Source organism: Dendropsophus ebraccatus, chromosome 2, assembly GCF_027789765.1.
Source record: "Dendropsophus ebraccatus isolate aDenEbr1 chromosome 2, aDenEbr1.pat, whole genome shotgun sequence".
In the NCBI taxonomy this organism is placed as follows: Eukaryota; Metazoa; Chordata; class Amphibia; order Anura; family Hylidae; genus Dendropsophus; species Dendropsophus ebraccatus.
The window spans coordinates 49,843,194-49,860,497 of record NC_091455.1 but is presented as its reverse complement, the minus strand read 5'-3'; the positions used below and the strand labels follow the sequence as shown (position 1 = coordinate 49,860,497).

Sequence of the window (17,304 nt, the reverse complement as noted above, 5' to 3'; positions counted from 1 at the left end):
GCCTATATAGCATATAATACAGTAGTATGCACTGGTACATGGCCTACACAGCATATAATACAGTAGTATGCACTGGTACACAGCCTATATAGCATATAATACAGTAGTATACACTGGTACACAGCCTATATAGCATATAATACAGTAGTATGCACTGGTACATGGCCTACACAGCATATAATACAGTAGTATGCAGTGGTACACAGCTTATACAGACTATACCACTAATACTGTGCACTTGTACACAGCCTATATAGCACATAATACAGTAGTATGCACTGGTACACAGCCTATACAGCATATAATACATTAGTATGCAGTGGTACACAGCCTATACAGCATATAATACAGTAGTATGAACTGGTATACGGCCTATATAGCACATAATACAGTAGTATGCACTGGTACACAGCTTATACAGAATATACCACTAATACTGTGCACTTGTACACAGCCTTTTTAGCATATAATACAGTAGTATGCACTGCTACATAACATATATAGCGTATATTACAGTAGTATACACTGGTATATGGCCTATATAGCGCAAAATGCAGAGGTTTCAAAAGTGAAATAAATGTTGGAGAAAATCTAATAAAAAGTATTGAACCAGAAATATATAAGTTGAGTCCTTACATACGAGATCTTCTAGTGATTTATAGAGCGCCATGTGATCATGCTTAGTGTCATGGACAAGCGTGCCATCTGACCAATCCACCAGATCCCCATGGACACTTGAGCACTGTTGCGGAGACTCCTATTGGGCGCTATATAAAAAGCCACCAATGATCTCTCCGCACATCTCCCATGCAGTGGCCTTCTCATGGCCGACATAGGGAATTAAATATTGCTGCTTTGGGAGTAAAAATGAAGCAAAGGCTTAATGAAGTCTCCCTGTACCATATGGTCTTCCCCCACTTCATCTGCCGGTGTAAATCCTGTTAGTGTCATGGCCACAAACTGTCCGCATGATCCCTTACAGACCGGACGCAACCATAGCCATGAATACAGGTTAATTCTGACAGTCGTGCAGTGTGTTATAGCATTCAAGGTTCTTGTCGTGTCTTTTTTTTGCTCAGCTCTGCTATACTTCAAACCAGGGCTCTTGCATAATGTTATAGTGTTTACTCGGCTGCTCTTATTCTGTTACCTTGGCTACCTGTGCGGTGTGTTAAGCCTGGCCTGTCTGTCTCATGGTAAAATCATGGCTGCTCTGTCAGCTTCGCTATACATCACTGACCTGCTGATTTCTTATATACACTGTAAGAAGCTTAAAGGGGTATTCTCATCTCAACTAGTTATACTAGTAAGGCTTATCAAGTCAAATATTGTTGCAAATACATTCATTTAGCAAACTTGCTGCATTTTCCCGCCCATTGTTTACAGCTCGTTGCCGAGGTTACCGACCACCACTCTACTCTAAAAACAGTGACCTGGCAGTTGTGTGTGTGTGTGTATAAAACCCTATAATGTAGATGTATGGCATGATAGTGTATATAATAAATAAAAATACAAATATAATATAATATATAAATATACAGATAGTTGAGATGAGAATACCCCTTTAAAAATTCATAAACATTATGGTTAGTTGATCTTGTACAAGCAATGTTTTATGTTACCTGCAACCAAAACATGCAGGTGATGGCAAAAAACGAATGTATCTTGGTGTGATTTAATTTATTCTTTTTTCTTTTTTTTCTTTAACAAGGTGTGCAGCTAGTTAGAATTAGAATGTTGCTAATGTGTTCTTAAAGGAGAAGTTCTGTGAAATAAAAAAAAAAAGAAAAAGAAAAGCAAAAAAAGCAGAATGGCAAGGGGTGCTAGAACATAATAAACAAAGTATACTTGCCTATCCTTGTGCCCCGTAGCACCGATCCCGGGTCCAGCTGACAGCCGCTAGCCTCCTGCAGCTCTTCCAGCTGCAATGTCACGTACCTGGCTGAGCTATTGCCTGCTCAGCCAATCAGTGACTGGCGTAATGTCCCACCCCAGTCACCGATGGGTGTGTACGTGACGCTGCAGGAGGACGGCGGCTGTCAGCTGGACCCGGAAACAGCGCTATGTGATGCTCCTGCAGCTTTTCCAGCTGCAGTGCCACATACCTGGCTGAGCAATTGCCTTCTTAGCCAGTCAGTGTCTAGGACAGGACACTGCCCCAGTCAGTGACTGGAAAAGCCAGGTACGTGACCCAAATGCCAACCAAAAATGACAGCCAGTGGCTGTCAGTGGGACCCGGGAGCAATGCTACAGAAACACTGTGATTGGTTATGTATACATTGTTTATTAATTTGCCACATACCACTGCTTGTCATTTTTGAATTTCATAGGACTTCTCTTTTCATTTAAATTTTTGGTTATTTAACTGATTTCTAAAATGCAATATTTCATCCATTCATAGTTTATTATATAGGTAAAAATGTGTTGCAATATAATTTTCTGAAAACCCAACTTGCTGCTTATGTACCTCTTGTCCCTTTCTATCACACTTCCACTGTAGTTTTTACTATTTTTTTTTTTATACTTTAGATTTTTTTGTCCTTGCATATTGAGTCATTTTAGGAAGTTGTGTAAAATGTTGATTTGGGGAAATAAACTTGCACATGTCAGTGAAAAGCTCAGAGCTCTACAGCTGCTCATAGTAAACACGTTGTCATCGGCTTTTTTAGTCATAGCGAGGCCTGCTTGACATAAGTGCATGGGTGGAGGTCCGTATTACGGGGGAAATGCCATCAGGACTTCTGTACAATAAATACTGATGGGCTGTCTACTTGGCAGAAGTATAAACTACACCGATTGAAAATAGATGAAAAGAAAAGAAGAGTGACAACATCTTCTATTGTTGAGCGAACTCAAAGAAAACTGTCCAGGTTTGGCAATTTGTCTAAACTGAACGCTCGGCATTTGATTCCTGGCATTTGGAGAAGTTTGTTGACTCCCTTTAAAGGGATTATCCAGCGCTACAAAAACATGGCCACTTTTTCCCCTCTCTTGTCTCCAGTTCAGGTGTGATTTGTAATTAAGCTCCATTTACGTCAATGGAACGGAGTTTGAATCCCCACCCAATCTGGAGACAAGAGAGGCGGGAAAGTGGCCATATTTTTGTAGCACTGGATAACCCCCTTTAAAGAGTCCTGAAAATCGTGGATATAGCCTATGGCTGTACCCATGTTTTCTTGGGAGCCCTAGGGTGACATCCAACTTCTCCAGATGTTAGGAATCAAATGGCGAGTGTTCGGGTTTAGAAAAATTGCCAAACCCAGACAGTTGCCTTGAGTTTGCTCAAAACTACTTAGGAGACACATCAAAATTGTTGACTCTTTCATTCTTCAGGATTGGGGGGTTCCGGAGATCAGACCCTCACTGATCATAAAATTATGGCCTATCTGTTATTGCTATTACCTGGGTAAAGAATAATTCAGACCGTTGCATCTTTTTTGCTTTTTGCCATATAGAATTCAGTTGTAGTTACATCCCGATCTTCTCTCAGGGATCGGTTCATAGCCCAGGCCAGGGGCGTTGCTAGGGTCCTAAAACATCGGGGGCACGGGCCCGAAGGTTAGCGAAGGAGCCCAGTGCAGAAGTTAGTAACCCCAATGACTGCGCTTCAACTCCCAGCATACCTCCTTGTGCACAACAACTCCCAGCATACCTCCTTGTGCACAAGGAGGTATGCTGGGAGTTGTTGTGCACAAGGAGGTATGCTGGGAGTTGTTGTGCACAAGGAGGTATGCTGGGAGTTGTTGTGCACAAGGAGGTATGATCGGAGTTGGAGTGCAAATGAAGGTATGCTGGGAGTTGTAGTGCACAAGGAGGTATGCTGGGAGTTGTTGTGCAGAGTTGCAGTTTTGCTGCAGTAGCCTCCCAACACAACAACAACTCCTAGTATACCTTCTTGTGCACAACAACTCCCAGCATACCTCCTTGTGCACAACAACTCCCAGCATATCTTTTTTTGCACAACAACTCCCAGCATACCTCCTTGTGCACAACTCCTAGCATCATAGCCGCAGGCGGGGGGGCATTATATTTGTATTTTTAAGCATTTTTTTTAAACCGTGTGCGGGGCCGAGGTGGTGACACTAGGGGGCTGGGGGTGGCACAGAGAACATGGCTGTCACTCAGCTAGCCGCCAGCCGTGTTCTCTGCGCTATACTTTATGTTAAGCTGCTCTATTACACAACTTAACATAAAGTATTGATACCAGGAAATCCTGGTATCAAATCGTTTTTTTGCCCGAAATATCGATAGTAGTATCAATATTTCGGTGCATCGTACATTCCTAACACACACACACACACACACACACACACACACTACCCCATTTGACCGCCATCCCAGGTGGTTTAATAATCCCTGCTGGTAGTCCCCCCGTGTATACATTATATACACCCCATATATATACACACACACCCTATACACACTGCACATACGTCATATTCACCCCATATACATACACACACACACACACCCCTATACACACTGCACATACATCATATTCACCCCTATACACACTGCACATACATCATATTCACCCCATATACATACACACACACCCCTATAAACACTGCACATACGTCATATTCACCCCATATACATACATACACACACACCCCTATAAACACTGCACATACGTCATATTCACCCCATATACATACATACACACACACACCCTATACACACTGCACATACATCCTATTCACCCCATATACATACACACACACCCTATACACACTGCACATACATCCTATTCACCCCATATACATACACACACACCCTATACACACTGCACATTCATCCTATTCACCCCATATACATACACACACACACACACCCTATACACACTGCACATACATCATATTCACCCCATATACATACACACACACCCTATACACACTGCACAAACATCATATTCACCCCATATACATACACACACACACACTGCACATACATCCTATTCACCCCATATACATACACACACACCCTATACACACTGCACATACATCATATTCACCCCATATACATACACACACACACCCCTATACACACTGCACATACATACAAACACCCTATACACACTGCACATACTGTACATCATATACACCCATACTGAACATGCATACACTATAATATATACATACATCATATACACATACTGCACATGTACACATACACATATACATACATCATATGCAATTACTTTACATGCATACACTTACTGCACATATATCATATACTGTACATGCATTCATACATCCTTTACATGTACAATACACACACTGTGCACCTTACATACATAAGTCCACTCCCCCAAGACATGTGATAATGCCGTACAGTTACGGTGACAGGATGTCAGCGCGCTCCGCCTGTGTTCTGTCCCAGCAAGTGAGCCTCAGGACCAGGGGCTCCCGAATTGGGCTGTCATCTGACTGGGTAAGTGCCTGAACCAGGGCCCAGTCAGATAACAGCTTGCACTGGCACACACTGACTCTGACTGCACAGCGACGCCACTAGCCCAGGCCTATGCCCAGATTTACATATGGTAAAAATAGCATAAATTAGGTTTAGGAAGGTCCTGAGACGTGGCTCAGGACTTGGATCTTTAAGCATTACTAATTTCCATCTGGGTTTTTCCGAATGAATAGCTCAAGCACAGATACCTATTGATGTTAGTGGAGCTGTGTATGAATCAGAGGTGTAATATGTTTGGCCCTTGTAGCTACTAATTTACCAGACCAAAGGGCCGGTCGTAGCCACACGAGATGAGCCTCATACCTAGTGCGGGGACCTCCCACCCACAATGCATTTGATGTGTCAGTAAATACGAGCAGCAGAGAATTCCTCATAGACGGGCCAGGCACCTGTCCAGCTGGGAAGCCTATCTGTTGATACTTGATTTACAAGTGGTTTTATCTCGGCAAAATACATATAAAGCAGACCTAAACTCTCTGTATATTCTCATTATCTGGGGATCTATCATAAATGTTTTTCTTTCAATATTGACTTTCTATTTATCCTCTTGCTTTTTATATGCAGCGAGCGCGCGGAGCGTCAGGCTCGTCTTTTTGCTGGATGTCGTGCTTGAGAAAAACGTGTTGTGTTTGTGTTCTATTTCTGTACACCAGCCGGCTGAATATATTTATTTTCATCTGTTTGCCGAATAAAGAGAAGAGTGCGCATTTCATCTCTGGGGAAGCGATTGTTTCTCCTGCCCTCCTAATGTACTTGTCTATTATCTCCGCACTACAGTAAAATAATTGACAGGCGCTGCGCACTAGATGTTGCTGAGAGCGCCTATAAATTCTCCAGACCTGTCAGTAAATAGAGGTTCTGGAGTTGTCCTAGAATGATAACTAGATGGGTCTGGAGTGCAGGACTCTGTAAAAGAGGAATTTATAGAGGCCGTATTGGTTGTCACTGGAGCGCATCGATTTTCCTGATATGAAAACGTTGAATGAATCGATTTGCTTATGGCGCTAAAGTAAACCTGTGAAATAGATTTGCCTTGTGGTGATCAGATTGTGAACAGGTTTATTCATTTCTTAAAGGGGTATTCCAGAGTTCACACTAAAAACTACAGGGTTATTACTAACTAAGAACTAATTCTTCTTCCTAAACATGTACAATGACCCTTTTTTTTTATTACATGCCGCTTAGAGGTGAGCGCAACTCAAGGGCTTCATCCAAGTTCTTCAGCCATCGGTAATCGAGTGCTGAGACATCCGGGTTTGGACGGGCTCTCACATGCTGGAGTCGTGCTCATCTCTTATGTTGCTTCCTATATAGACAGCACTTCAGCAGCCGCAGCCAATGTGGGTGGCGGACTACACTTCCCATCATGCATTGCTGACGTCTACTCCACACTGTTCTCCCTCATTATTACTCTGGCTGCTGACCTATTTGTGCACTTGGTAGTGTTCTCCCTCACTGCTGAGCCTCTCACATAAGTTCTTAGTTACCGTCCTTGGCTCTCTCACGGACCGATGGTTTACACTCTTATAACTCTTAGTGCTGCAACTGAGCACCTGTGACTAGAAGATTGGACGTAACCCTAGGCAACCAATTATAAACGTCACAAATTGACCCTGTAAGTGCTGAGGGATTATGTAGGAAAACGGGTTACCAGATAGAGATCAGCACCTATTAGTCACGTCTACGTGCATAAAGTGCAAACCTTCCTGCTCTGTGTACAATTTGATTTAATTTCTATTGTAATCAGCTGTTTCTGTGTTACTTATGAGTTTACTTTTATCATGTTCCTTAAAAGAAGCCTCAAGGCGTCTAATGGATTACATAGATCAGTTCTGTGAGCAGGATCAGTTCTTAGGGCTTATTCTCACATTTTCTATAACACGGAACCTACGGGTAGGTAAGCGTTATAGTGGACTCTATCCCTCCTGGCATTATGTATCAATATGATGCGGGAAATTGTTTCAATCCTTGCGGCACAATAATGAAGTAGTCGCACAGCTGTGTTATTACAGTGCTGCAAAGATTCAAACGCTTTACCCACTCCCGGCATCATATTGATGCATGATGCCGGGTGACGATAGAGTCCACTACAGGGCTTACCGGTCCATAGGTTTCGTGTTGTATGGAACATGGGAGTAAGCCTTTAGACAGTTTTGACTTTTGATTTGTGAGCTACGTTCAGTGTTCCCATGCACTCGTGTATGGGTGTCTTTATGGCATACACCTGGGTGGCTTGTAGAATAGTGTAATCTAATCTATGTTTTATGCACTGAGTTTTAGTATAGGAAAAATGAATTCACACCACTTTATATTTTGGATAACAGGGAAAAAGTTGGTGGAGTTAACCTGAGGGGCTGTGGGCAAGAACTTCCAATTTTATTTGAAATTTACACTGATCACATTCTCGGTCTTTAGTGCACCTTTTAGTAAATTTGGCACTACTTAATGTACCATACATTTTTTTTTTTTTAATTACAACATTTAACAGGGCATATAGTAAGACAGTGTACATCTTATATGTATACCAAGTCATTACATCTCGCCAAATATTGCCTACATATCCAATACAGACTGTATACATTTTTCCTTATAACCCAGTATTTCTATGACCATGTACCATCTCACAGTAATAAACAAATACAGTGATACCCTAACACCCTCCCCTCCTATCCCCACCAACCCCGTCCTCCACAACTCTACCCATTTCAGCATAGCGATGCCCCTCATCAAATCCTCAATCCCACCGCCCTTAATTATGTTTGTGACAGAAGTCATGGACAGCCCAACCGTTTACTCCAGATTTTCTTGAATTTTGTAGGAGCTTTCCTCTTTACGTATACCCTACTTTTCATCAAAATCTTAACATAGCTACTACTTCTATCAGATCAGTAGGAACTTCTCAAATACATTACTTGGCTATTGCCTTCCTGACATGATATAGTATTTTGGCTATTACCAGTCTATCAAACTCCTCCCCAGCTACATCCTCTACATACCCTAGAATGCATACCTTACGTGAGTTAGGTAGACCAACATTAAAGGAAAATAAAGTCCTGTGACATAAAAAAACATCAGAAAGGCAGGGGGATGTGGGAACATAATAAAGTAAGCTTACCGATCCTTGTGCCCCATACCGCTGCCCCCAGGTCCAGCTGACAGCCGTCGGCCTTCTGCAGGTCTTCCAGCTGCACAGTCACTTACCTGGCTGAATGATTGCCCGCTCAGCAAATCAGTGACTAGGGTAGTGTCCCGCCCCAGTCACTGATTGGCTGTGTATGTTACATTGCAGCTGAAAGGGCTGCAGGAGGCCAAGGGCTGTCAGCTGGACCTAGGGGTGGCACTACTGGGCACAAGGATAGGTATTTACTTTGTTATTTTCCTGCACCACCTGCCTTTCTTTTTTTTTTCATTTCACAGGACTCCTTTAAAAGTTTAGAGCACATCAGGTCTCAGTTTTAAAAAACATTGTAATTATGAGATATATGGAGAAGAATAAAGGATTCTGTGAAAAACCATTCAATACATTTACTAGATTGCTGCCGTTTCAGATTTTTTTCCCCGCCAGAAATTTAATATTGCAATATTTTTTTTCTTTTGTTTCTAGGCAATATGTCCAGATATCACATTGCCGACACTTGTATCACCACATTTGAGGTGACAGTTTCAGTCTAAATGAAAGGTAAGCTGTAAAGTGAAATGTGCTTTACACATAAGTCCACCATTGTTGCGACTTGCCTTGTGACATTAAAGGTTCTGACTATTGTAGTTCACAATTAACGTGTCAGTCTGCAAAGGCATGATGGGAATTGTAGTTTTGTAGCAGCTGGAAGGCTGCAGGTTCTCTGTCCCTGCTCTAGTACAATTCTCAGCACTGACCGTAAGAAATTTAAAGGGGTGGTGGCACAAAGAAAACTGGGTCTATTCTGATACATTATGTAAAATGAAACATATTTCCAATGTACAAGCATTTTTTTAAATGTATAGCTTAAAAGATATAGACTCGCTAATCCCCCCCATGTGCTTCTTAGTGTCATTATCTGTTGTCCTTGGTCACAGCCTTCTGGCCATCCACTTTCTTGTGTCGCACATGCTCAGTTCAGCCGTTGCATGATCAGTCTCATAAGTACTGGCAGTTGGTTTTCACTTCAAATGGATGGCAATAGCAGGGGCGCAGTTCAGAGAGGAAACCAGGGAGTGACTAGATACACGGGGAAGAGAACCGGTACAGTGATGATGTAAGTTACTTTACTAAAAACAGCACATTTGTTCTCCTGTACAGTGTACACATATGTATCTGGTTTTACCACCTTTTCTTTGTGACACCACCCCTTTTAGTGTCAAATCTGAAGGAGCTCTAACAATGACAGAATTATTATAAAGAGGTATTCCATACCACTTCTCTTTTATAAGGCTTTTGAGTACGGAAGCCTGTGCGACTCTCCGACCTACATATTTGCACATTTATTTGTGCTATGTAAATCTATGTTTCTCCAGTAAGGGTGGTGAGGGTGACAAGCTTCTGGCACATACTTCTGACAGCGACTTACATCCTGGCAGAACAAAGGCAATGGGCATGTTGAAATCCATGGTAACTTAAAGAGTAGCTATTTTCGTCTGTTCAAGAAAGCATCGGCCCGTGCAACAAATTTTCTGCCAAAGGGAAACACTTTCTTCGATGTATCCACTAAATGGTATTCTGTGCCCATCCTGCCTAGCCAGAAGCTTCAGGAGCTGATGGGAACATGTAAGCCCTCATCCGGGACGGGAGCTACTCCTAAAGATATGGCTCAAGTAGGGGACCCCATTTATTATGATTATATATGATATTCTAAAGAGTATGGAGATGACTTGTCTATGTTTTTGCAAATATAATTTAGGCTGTGTTCCCACAGAATAAAACTGACGGAATTCCACCAGCCTCCACGCCATACTGACAGTCTATGGGAAGCTTGCGTGCCTCTTCTCTCCGCAGTGAAGAATGGACATGTCAATTTTTTGGCGCAGAGTGAGAAGGTGCGCAAGCCTCCCATAGACTCCCAGTATGACACGGAGGTTGGCGGGATTGCTGCTGAACTCCGCCAGTTTTACTCCGTGTGAACGGAGCCTTTATAGTATATTTTGCACAGTCAAGATGTCTTTTGCAGTTATTACATGGCATCAATAGTATGACAAATAAAAATCGTTGGTAAAATAATAATAATAAACCACTCTATTGGTCTGTCTATGTATCTCTCCACTTGAGCACATAGCACATCACCTGTATAGGCAGAAATCATAGTGTCGTCTTCCGTCATTGTGCATCCGTTCTATGGAAGTGACGCTACATAACTTTTACTTTTCCCTCTTCCTGTCTCTCTCCACAACCCCCCGGCGCCCAGATTCCTAAATGTTGTGGTGGTTTAGGCTCGGCCTTTGGCAAAGATTTTGGTCGAAGTCTTTCTATTTAGCAGAATATCTCCTCAGCAGCAGGCTTGTCTACAATCCACACTGGAAGTAACAACATAAAAGTCCATCAGTGACAGCCGCTCTAAATCACCACAAGATGTACTTGTGTTGTGGTGAATCAACAAGTTCCTTCCTTGTATGAGGGGATTTTACGTTTCCTTTATTATTCAGACCTTCAAACTGAGACAATGCTTTAAGACTATGGCGGTCCTAATATGAATGTGTACAGATGCAGTCAGTCATAGGCATGCAATAGACAATGATGGGTTACATTGGTTACATGAGGCCTAGATGCAGGGGCGGTCTTGGCATTTCTTGGGCCCCAAGCGAAGTTATGTCTGGGGCCCCCCCCTCGACATGCGTTCCAAAACAATAGACTGCTGTGTGTTGCCCCCAGTAGTATATACCCCTTGTGCGCTACCGCCAGTAATGTATACTCCTTGTGTGCTGCCCTCAATAGTATATACCCCTTGTGTCCTGCCCCCAGTAGTATATACCCCTTGTTTGCTTCCCCCAGTAGTATATAGACCCCTGTGTGTTCCCCAGTTATATATAGCCCCCTTTGTGCTCCCCCAGAAGTATATAGACCTCCTGTGTGCTGTCCCAGTTGTATATAGACCCCCTGTGTGCTGCCCCCAGTTGTATATACCCCCTGTGTGCTCCCCCACTAGTATAAAGGCCCCCTGTGTCTCCCTCAGGGGTATTTAGCCCCCCTGTGTGCTCCCCCACTTGGATATAGACCTCCTGTGTGCTCCCCCACTTGGATATAGACCCCTGTGTGCTCCTCCAGTAGTATATAAACCCCCTGTGTGGTTCCCCCATTAGTATATAGACCCCCTATGTGCCCCACCAGTATTATATAGACCCCTTGTGTGCTGCCCCAGTTGTATACAGACCCCTGTGTGCTCCCCCAGTTATATATAGACCACCTGTGTGCCTCACAAGTAGTATATAGACCCCCTGTATGTTCCCCCAGTAGTATATAGACCCCCTGTATGTTTCCCCAGTAGTATATAGCCCCCCTGTGTGCTCTCCCACTTGGATATAGACCTCCTGTGTGCTCTCCAAGTTGTATATAGACCCCATTCTGCTGCTCCAAGTAGTATATAGACCCCCTGTGTGCTGCCCCCAGTAGTATATAGACCCCTCTGTGAAGCCCCAGTAGTCTATAGCCCCCCTGTGTGCTCCCCCTGTTATATAGCCCCCCTGTGTGCTCCCCCATTTATATAGACCCCCGCTGTGCGCTCCCCCAGTTAAACAGACCCCTGTGTGCTCCCCCTCCCATATAGTATATAATACAATAAAACAAACACTTATACTCACCTGGGTCCGGGCGTCTCCTCTTCTCTTCACTCTTGTGGCTGCAGGAAGGGTTTTTCCTGCGATCACAAGAGGCCGCACTCCCCTTGTCCTGGCGCCGATGCTCCAGTGATGTCAATGGAGCGCCGACACCACAAGGACAAAGCTGCCACTTGTGACCGCAGGGAAAACCCTTCCTGCGGCCACAAGAGTGACTGACAGGAAGGGAGCCAATGTCTCCCGCCCTGTCAGTGCTGCTGCATGTAACTATGAGCGCTCATTACGAGTGCTCATAGTTACAGTTCAGATGGCAGCAGCAAGCGGGGCAGAGGCCCTGTCCAGCGGTCTTGAGCATAAGAGCGGGGCGTGGGGGCCCCCCTGGATGTTGGGGGCCCCAAGCGATCGCTTGGTGTGCTTGGTGCCAAAGACCGCCACTGCCTAGATGTAAAGCTGGACATAGGCAGGAGTTCATCCCTATATCAATGCTGGTACAGCCAACAGGTATTACTGCCGACCTCCCCATAGACACGTGTGTGTTGGGATGAGATCAGACACCTCTGGCAGCTCTTATCCCTTGGTAACAGAGGATCCAGCAAGTGGAAATCCAACCCTTTCCCCTGATGGCAGATGTCAGAGGATTATCACACTGCCCTTGTACACATTCTGCTCGGATTGGCCCGATCATGCCAGCTTTATGGTGTTACTAGGCTTCCGTGCGGTGTACGTAATACCAGCTGAGATGTAACTTTGTGGCCTGTAGAATAGCCTTGCTTCATACCAGACTCAGAAACTGTGTTTCCATAGAAGTTACTATATCTAGCTTACTTCTGGCGTCTTCTGTGATCAGGTCGTCGGTGCTATGATATCGCACAACACTCACACTTTGACCTTTTTGTATGTGACAACACTTATGTACAATCAAGTGTGTGTGTATATATTTTATATATATATATACTGTATATATATGTATATAATATATTTTATACACACCCTTATATATCAACCATGTTTTTTTGTAACTGGTATATTTCTATTAGCTATAAAACTATATGTCTCAGATACAGGTCGCTCCACCAGACTCTAGATATAGATGGTAGAAGCGTGCGGCTGTGCACTTCACTGCACTGCTTGCTGCAATCTTTATCTCACTGCACAAGACTTGCTCCATTATAAGTCTATGGGGGTCCTCTCATTCAGTGAGACAGAGAACGCCTCGCCACGTACTTCTCTTGGCTCATTCTAATAATTATTGGGACATGAAGACTGAGGCTCTGATCGATCAAAACTTTTGACGTGTGAGTTTGACAATTTTTTTTTTTTTTTTTTAATAATGAGGACACTCAAAAATGTTATTATGTGGCCTCTTAGCCATGGGGGTACAATTCTGTGCTGTGTCGTGCGGCTGTGTCAATACACTAGTGTGAACTTTTAGGCTATGTTCAGACTGCGTAAGAGACCGGCCATTCCGTGACCCGGCTGGTCTCTGAAAAGATCATCCCGGCCGGTACTGCTGTATTGAACGGATTATCTTTGCAGCCGCAGAGTTCTGATGCGGGCGCATCAGAAACCCCCACAGCACACTATGGAGCGAGCGGCCGTGTGCACTGACGGGGTTTTCTGCGGCCACTATTCATGTCCGTTTCCTACGGTGCCGTGAGAGATCCCAGCCAGAGCATATACCATGTGTATACGCTCCGGCCGGGATCCCATAGAAGACAAGGCAACGCATCTTTTTGTGAAAACTCCGGACGTTGTTGCCGATTGCAACAAAGGCTGTACTTTTGCGAAAAGATACATTGTGTGAACATAGCCTTAAACTGTTTAGGAGCTCCCGACATAATTAATCATAACGCTGGCAGCTCCCAGGTCCAGTCCAAAGAACACCGTCTTTACGGACAGAATATTTCAGACATCTGAATGACCCCTTATGTGTGCAGTGGAAGTCACTTTTTCTCTTCACTCCATGGATAAGCAGACTGATGATCTCACTGGAAAGAATAGAGTGTGTGCTCCCATTACCTGTCATACAGGTATCTGTAAGTAAACTAACTACGTAGCCTTGTACACCATAGAAGTGGCTAACAGGACACAGTATAACACATGGTATAGTGTATGTCTCTTACACAGACAACTACTACCTATCAAGCTGATAAAGTTAAACATGGCTGACTTCATTTAAGATGAATGGTAAAAAGATTGTTTGATATGAAATCTTACTTGGCATCCATTATTATTTTCAGCAATTTTATGTCAATGTCTGAGCGCCTTTAGCCATTTTGATTCTTATCGCGTCGATGGGCACTTTCTCTTCATTCATCCCTATTACAAGGGACGATCATTTCGTGTGTATGCAGGCAACGATCGAAAAATTGTTTGTGTGTCAATCATCGCATCTTTTAAGCTGACTGCAAAATCATTGTTAACGGCTCGCTAATAGTTTGCTTATCGGTCGCTAAATATTCGCTAATACATTCTTATGCTGGGATGAGAGGGAGTAAACAATTGTAATAACTCTCATAATTGACTACTATTTTTCTGTTTAATACGGTGAACAATTTCGGGTTGTTCCCTAAAGCTCTTGTTTGCGATCGTTTATCGGAAATCGTTAAAAATTGTTAATTGAATATACTTCCTAGACCTTAGCAGGTGCCGTCCATGTTAGTGTTTTTGCATATTCAGCTTTTTGGCTCTGCAGGGGCTCATGTGTTATGCCTGTTTATTATCAGGTTGTGTTGGGTGGCTCCAGGCCTGAGATGGAGACAGCCTGACAGGAGGACTTGGGATTTCTGGAACATCAACAAAAATATTCTTTTGTCCAAGCGGGGAAAAAAAAGAATCAACAACTTCATTCACTTTGTTCCATTAACTTTGTTGCTGCTGCCGCAGCCTCAGCAGGAAAGCAGGAGGAATTTTCGAGCGCCCCTCCCTGTGTTGGTAAAGGGGGAGGGTGGGATCCCTCAGCTCAGCATTTACCAGCGGATTTGTGGAGCTAGTTTGCCAGCTGTCACTAGGAGTAGAGGACACAAGCTAAGCTTCTATGAAGGAATGTCCTAGGCCAGTGTGCACTTTCCATAGGGCCTAATATGTATATGTCCAATAAATCATCATACCATGGGAACTATTTCTGCCCAGGACTTTGTTTTTGTTTTTTTTTTATTTCTCTGAAAGTAGTTATATTTTATCATTTTGGTATTAAATTAAAATAATAATAAATCAGAATAAAACGAACAAGAAAAAAATCCAAAGGGTTAAGTTTGGTAAATTTGGTGTATTTTGGTACGTTTAAGGCTTATTTTAGTTGAATAGTTCATTCAAAGAACTCTGCACTTATAGGAGCTGACAATCTGTCATACTCCATAGGAGAGAGTTCACAAAGCATGGACTGAAGGCGCCCATACATATTAAACGTGATGAAAACAGACAATTTCAACCATACCAAATGTTCCTTGGGTGCCACTAAACTATTTTCTTTAGGACCCCAATACACATTAGGGAAAGTGGCCAAACCCACTATTTCAGTGGGATTTCAACTACCTGGGCCTTTGTTTTTTTGGGGGATAAGCAGCTGCTGAGGTGTTTGGCAGAAGTTAACCCAATGCCTGCCCCCTTTATGCAGACATATATATGGTCTGCCCAGCTGAACATCCATATTTACAGGAGCATCAGGGGAGATGGTAGTCGGGTGAGCATCGGGTGAAATGGTAATCGGGTGAGCGTCGGGTGAGATTGATTTGCTTACAGCTATTGAACATGTATGGGCACTTTTAGCTAACCAATGACAGACTGTCATCGCAGAGAAATGTTTTCCCAGAGGGCAGGGTGGAACAAGCTGTTGATAGACATCTCAAAACAAAAGGATTGGGCATCTGAAATCCATGATCCCATGCCCACGAATCCCTTTCTCCACCATGCATATTAGATGTATGGCCTTCCAAAATTGTTGGTTGGGCCAATGCTTATCTATTGTGAATACCCAGCTCTGCTAATGATTTTAACTATTGTTGCAGCCCAAAGTAGTGCGCCAAGATATATACCATTTTTTGGCCTGCAGCTGTCACTCCACAGTTACAATCAGTAGCCCTACGTAAAGGTGGCCATACACCACCTGCGCTACCGGAGGTGGGTTAAGCCAACAACATAAGGTGTATGGGGTCATCCCGACTCTCCACGAACAGGTGATTGATTTCCACTGCCCTACCCTTTTTTTCACAGATGGATAAGCCATCTCCGGAGTTGTCTGGCTGTGGTTTGCCAGTAGATGTGAATGTTCCCCCGTGTTAAATATTCATGTATATGGGAAGGATGGGAGAGATGCTGATCATTCAGACAGTAGTTATTGAAGGTGTATAGGCCCCTTCAGAGGTGCCAAGCATTGTTGGACCCCAAAGTCTGCCAGTCCTTGGTGAGTGTCCATACTGTGTTATTGGGCTCAGAAGTAGATATTTTGATATGGTATAAATTATATATCTGGAAATTTGTGCCCACTAAACCCATTTAAATCACTGTCTATTGTAAGAGTTTCTTTTTTTTCAGTGTCGTGTAAGCGTGCAGTGACAGATCTCTTACTAAATCTAAGGGCCGCTTCTGTATTTGGTGTCTGGGGATCGTGTTTATTGACTGTACTATAGAATCTCCATTCTCTCTCCTGCTTTTGTAAATCACAGGGAGTTTTTGTTAATGTGAGAGTGCACATTAGACATTGCATCAGTGCAGTAAAGTAGGTCTCTAATGCTCTCAGGAAGTAGTAATTCAGCCATTAATTGCAGGGTAATGTGTGTTTATTAAACCATCTTCTCAGTTGCACATAGAAGAGTCTGCAGTAAAACATTTATGAGCTTTTTTCTGACCATCTTGGTAAGTAGAACTGTTCCCCTTCTCATCTGTTTAAGGGAAAGTGACATTCGTCTCCATGAAGCTGAAGAATTGCTGCCTACAACTATAGTTTGGTCATATGTTGCAGAACGAGGATGCTTTTAATGGGAACCTATGACCAGGGATAATATAAGCTCTCCAGAGACATGTAATAGATCTGCTGACATTGTGCCCTTCTGTGTGACAGAGAGCGCAGCCCAGTGCCAATATGTTAAA

At 43.3% G+C, this 17,304-nt stretch overlaps 1 protein-coding gene across 5 annotated transcripts in view; it reads left to right on the top strand.

The window, feature by feature from the left end:
* The window catches only part of NCOA2 (nuclear receptor coactivator 2), a 162,777-nt gene that overhangs the window by 62,434 nt on the left and 83,039 nt on the right, over positions 1-17,304 (top strand). For 3 of the 5 annotated variants that reach the window (XM_069957502.1, XM_069957495.1, XM_069957496.1), the window contains exon 3: positions 9,077-9,151. The exons of 1 other annotated variant lie outside the window; for it this stretch is intronic. The gene's annotated coding sequence lies outside the window, so the exon portion shown is untranslated. Of the gene's footprint in view, positions 1-9,076; positions 9,152-9,627; positions 9,708-17,304 lie in introns of those variants that run through there. One more of the 5 variants, XM_069957500.1, reaches the window with a different exon arrangement.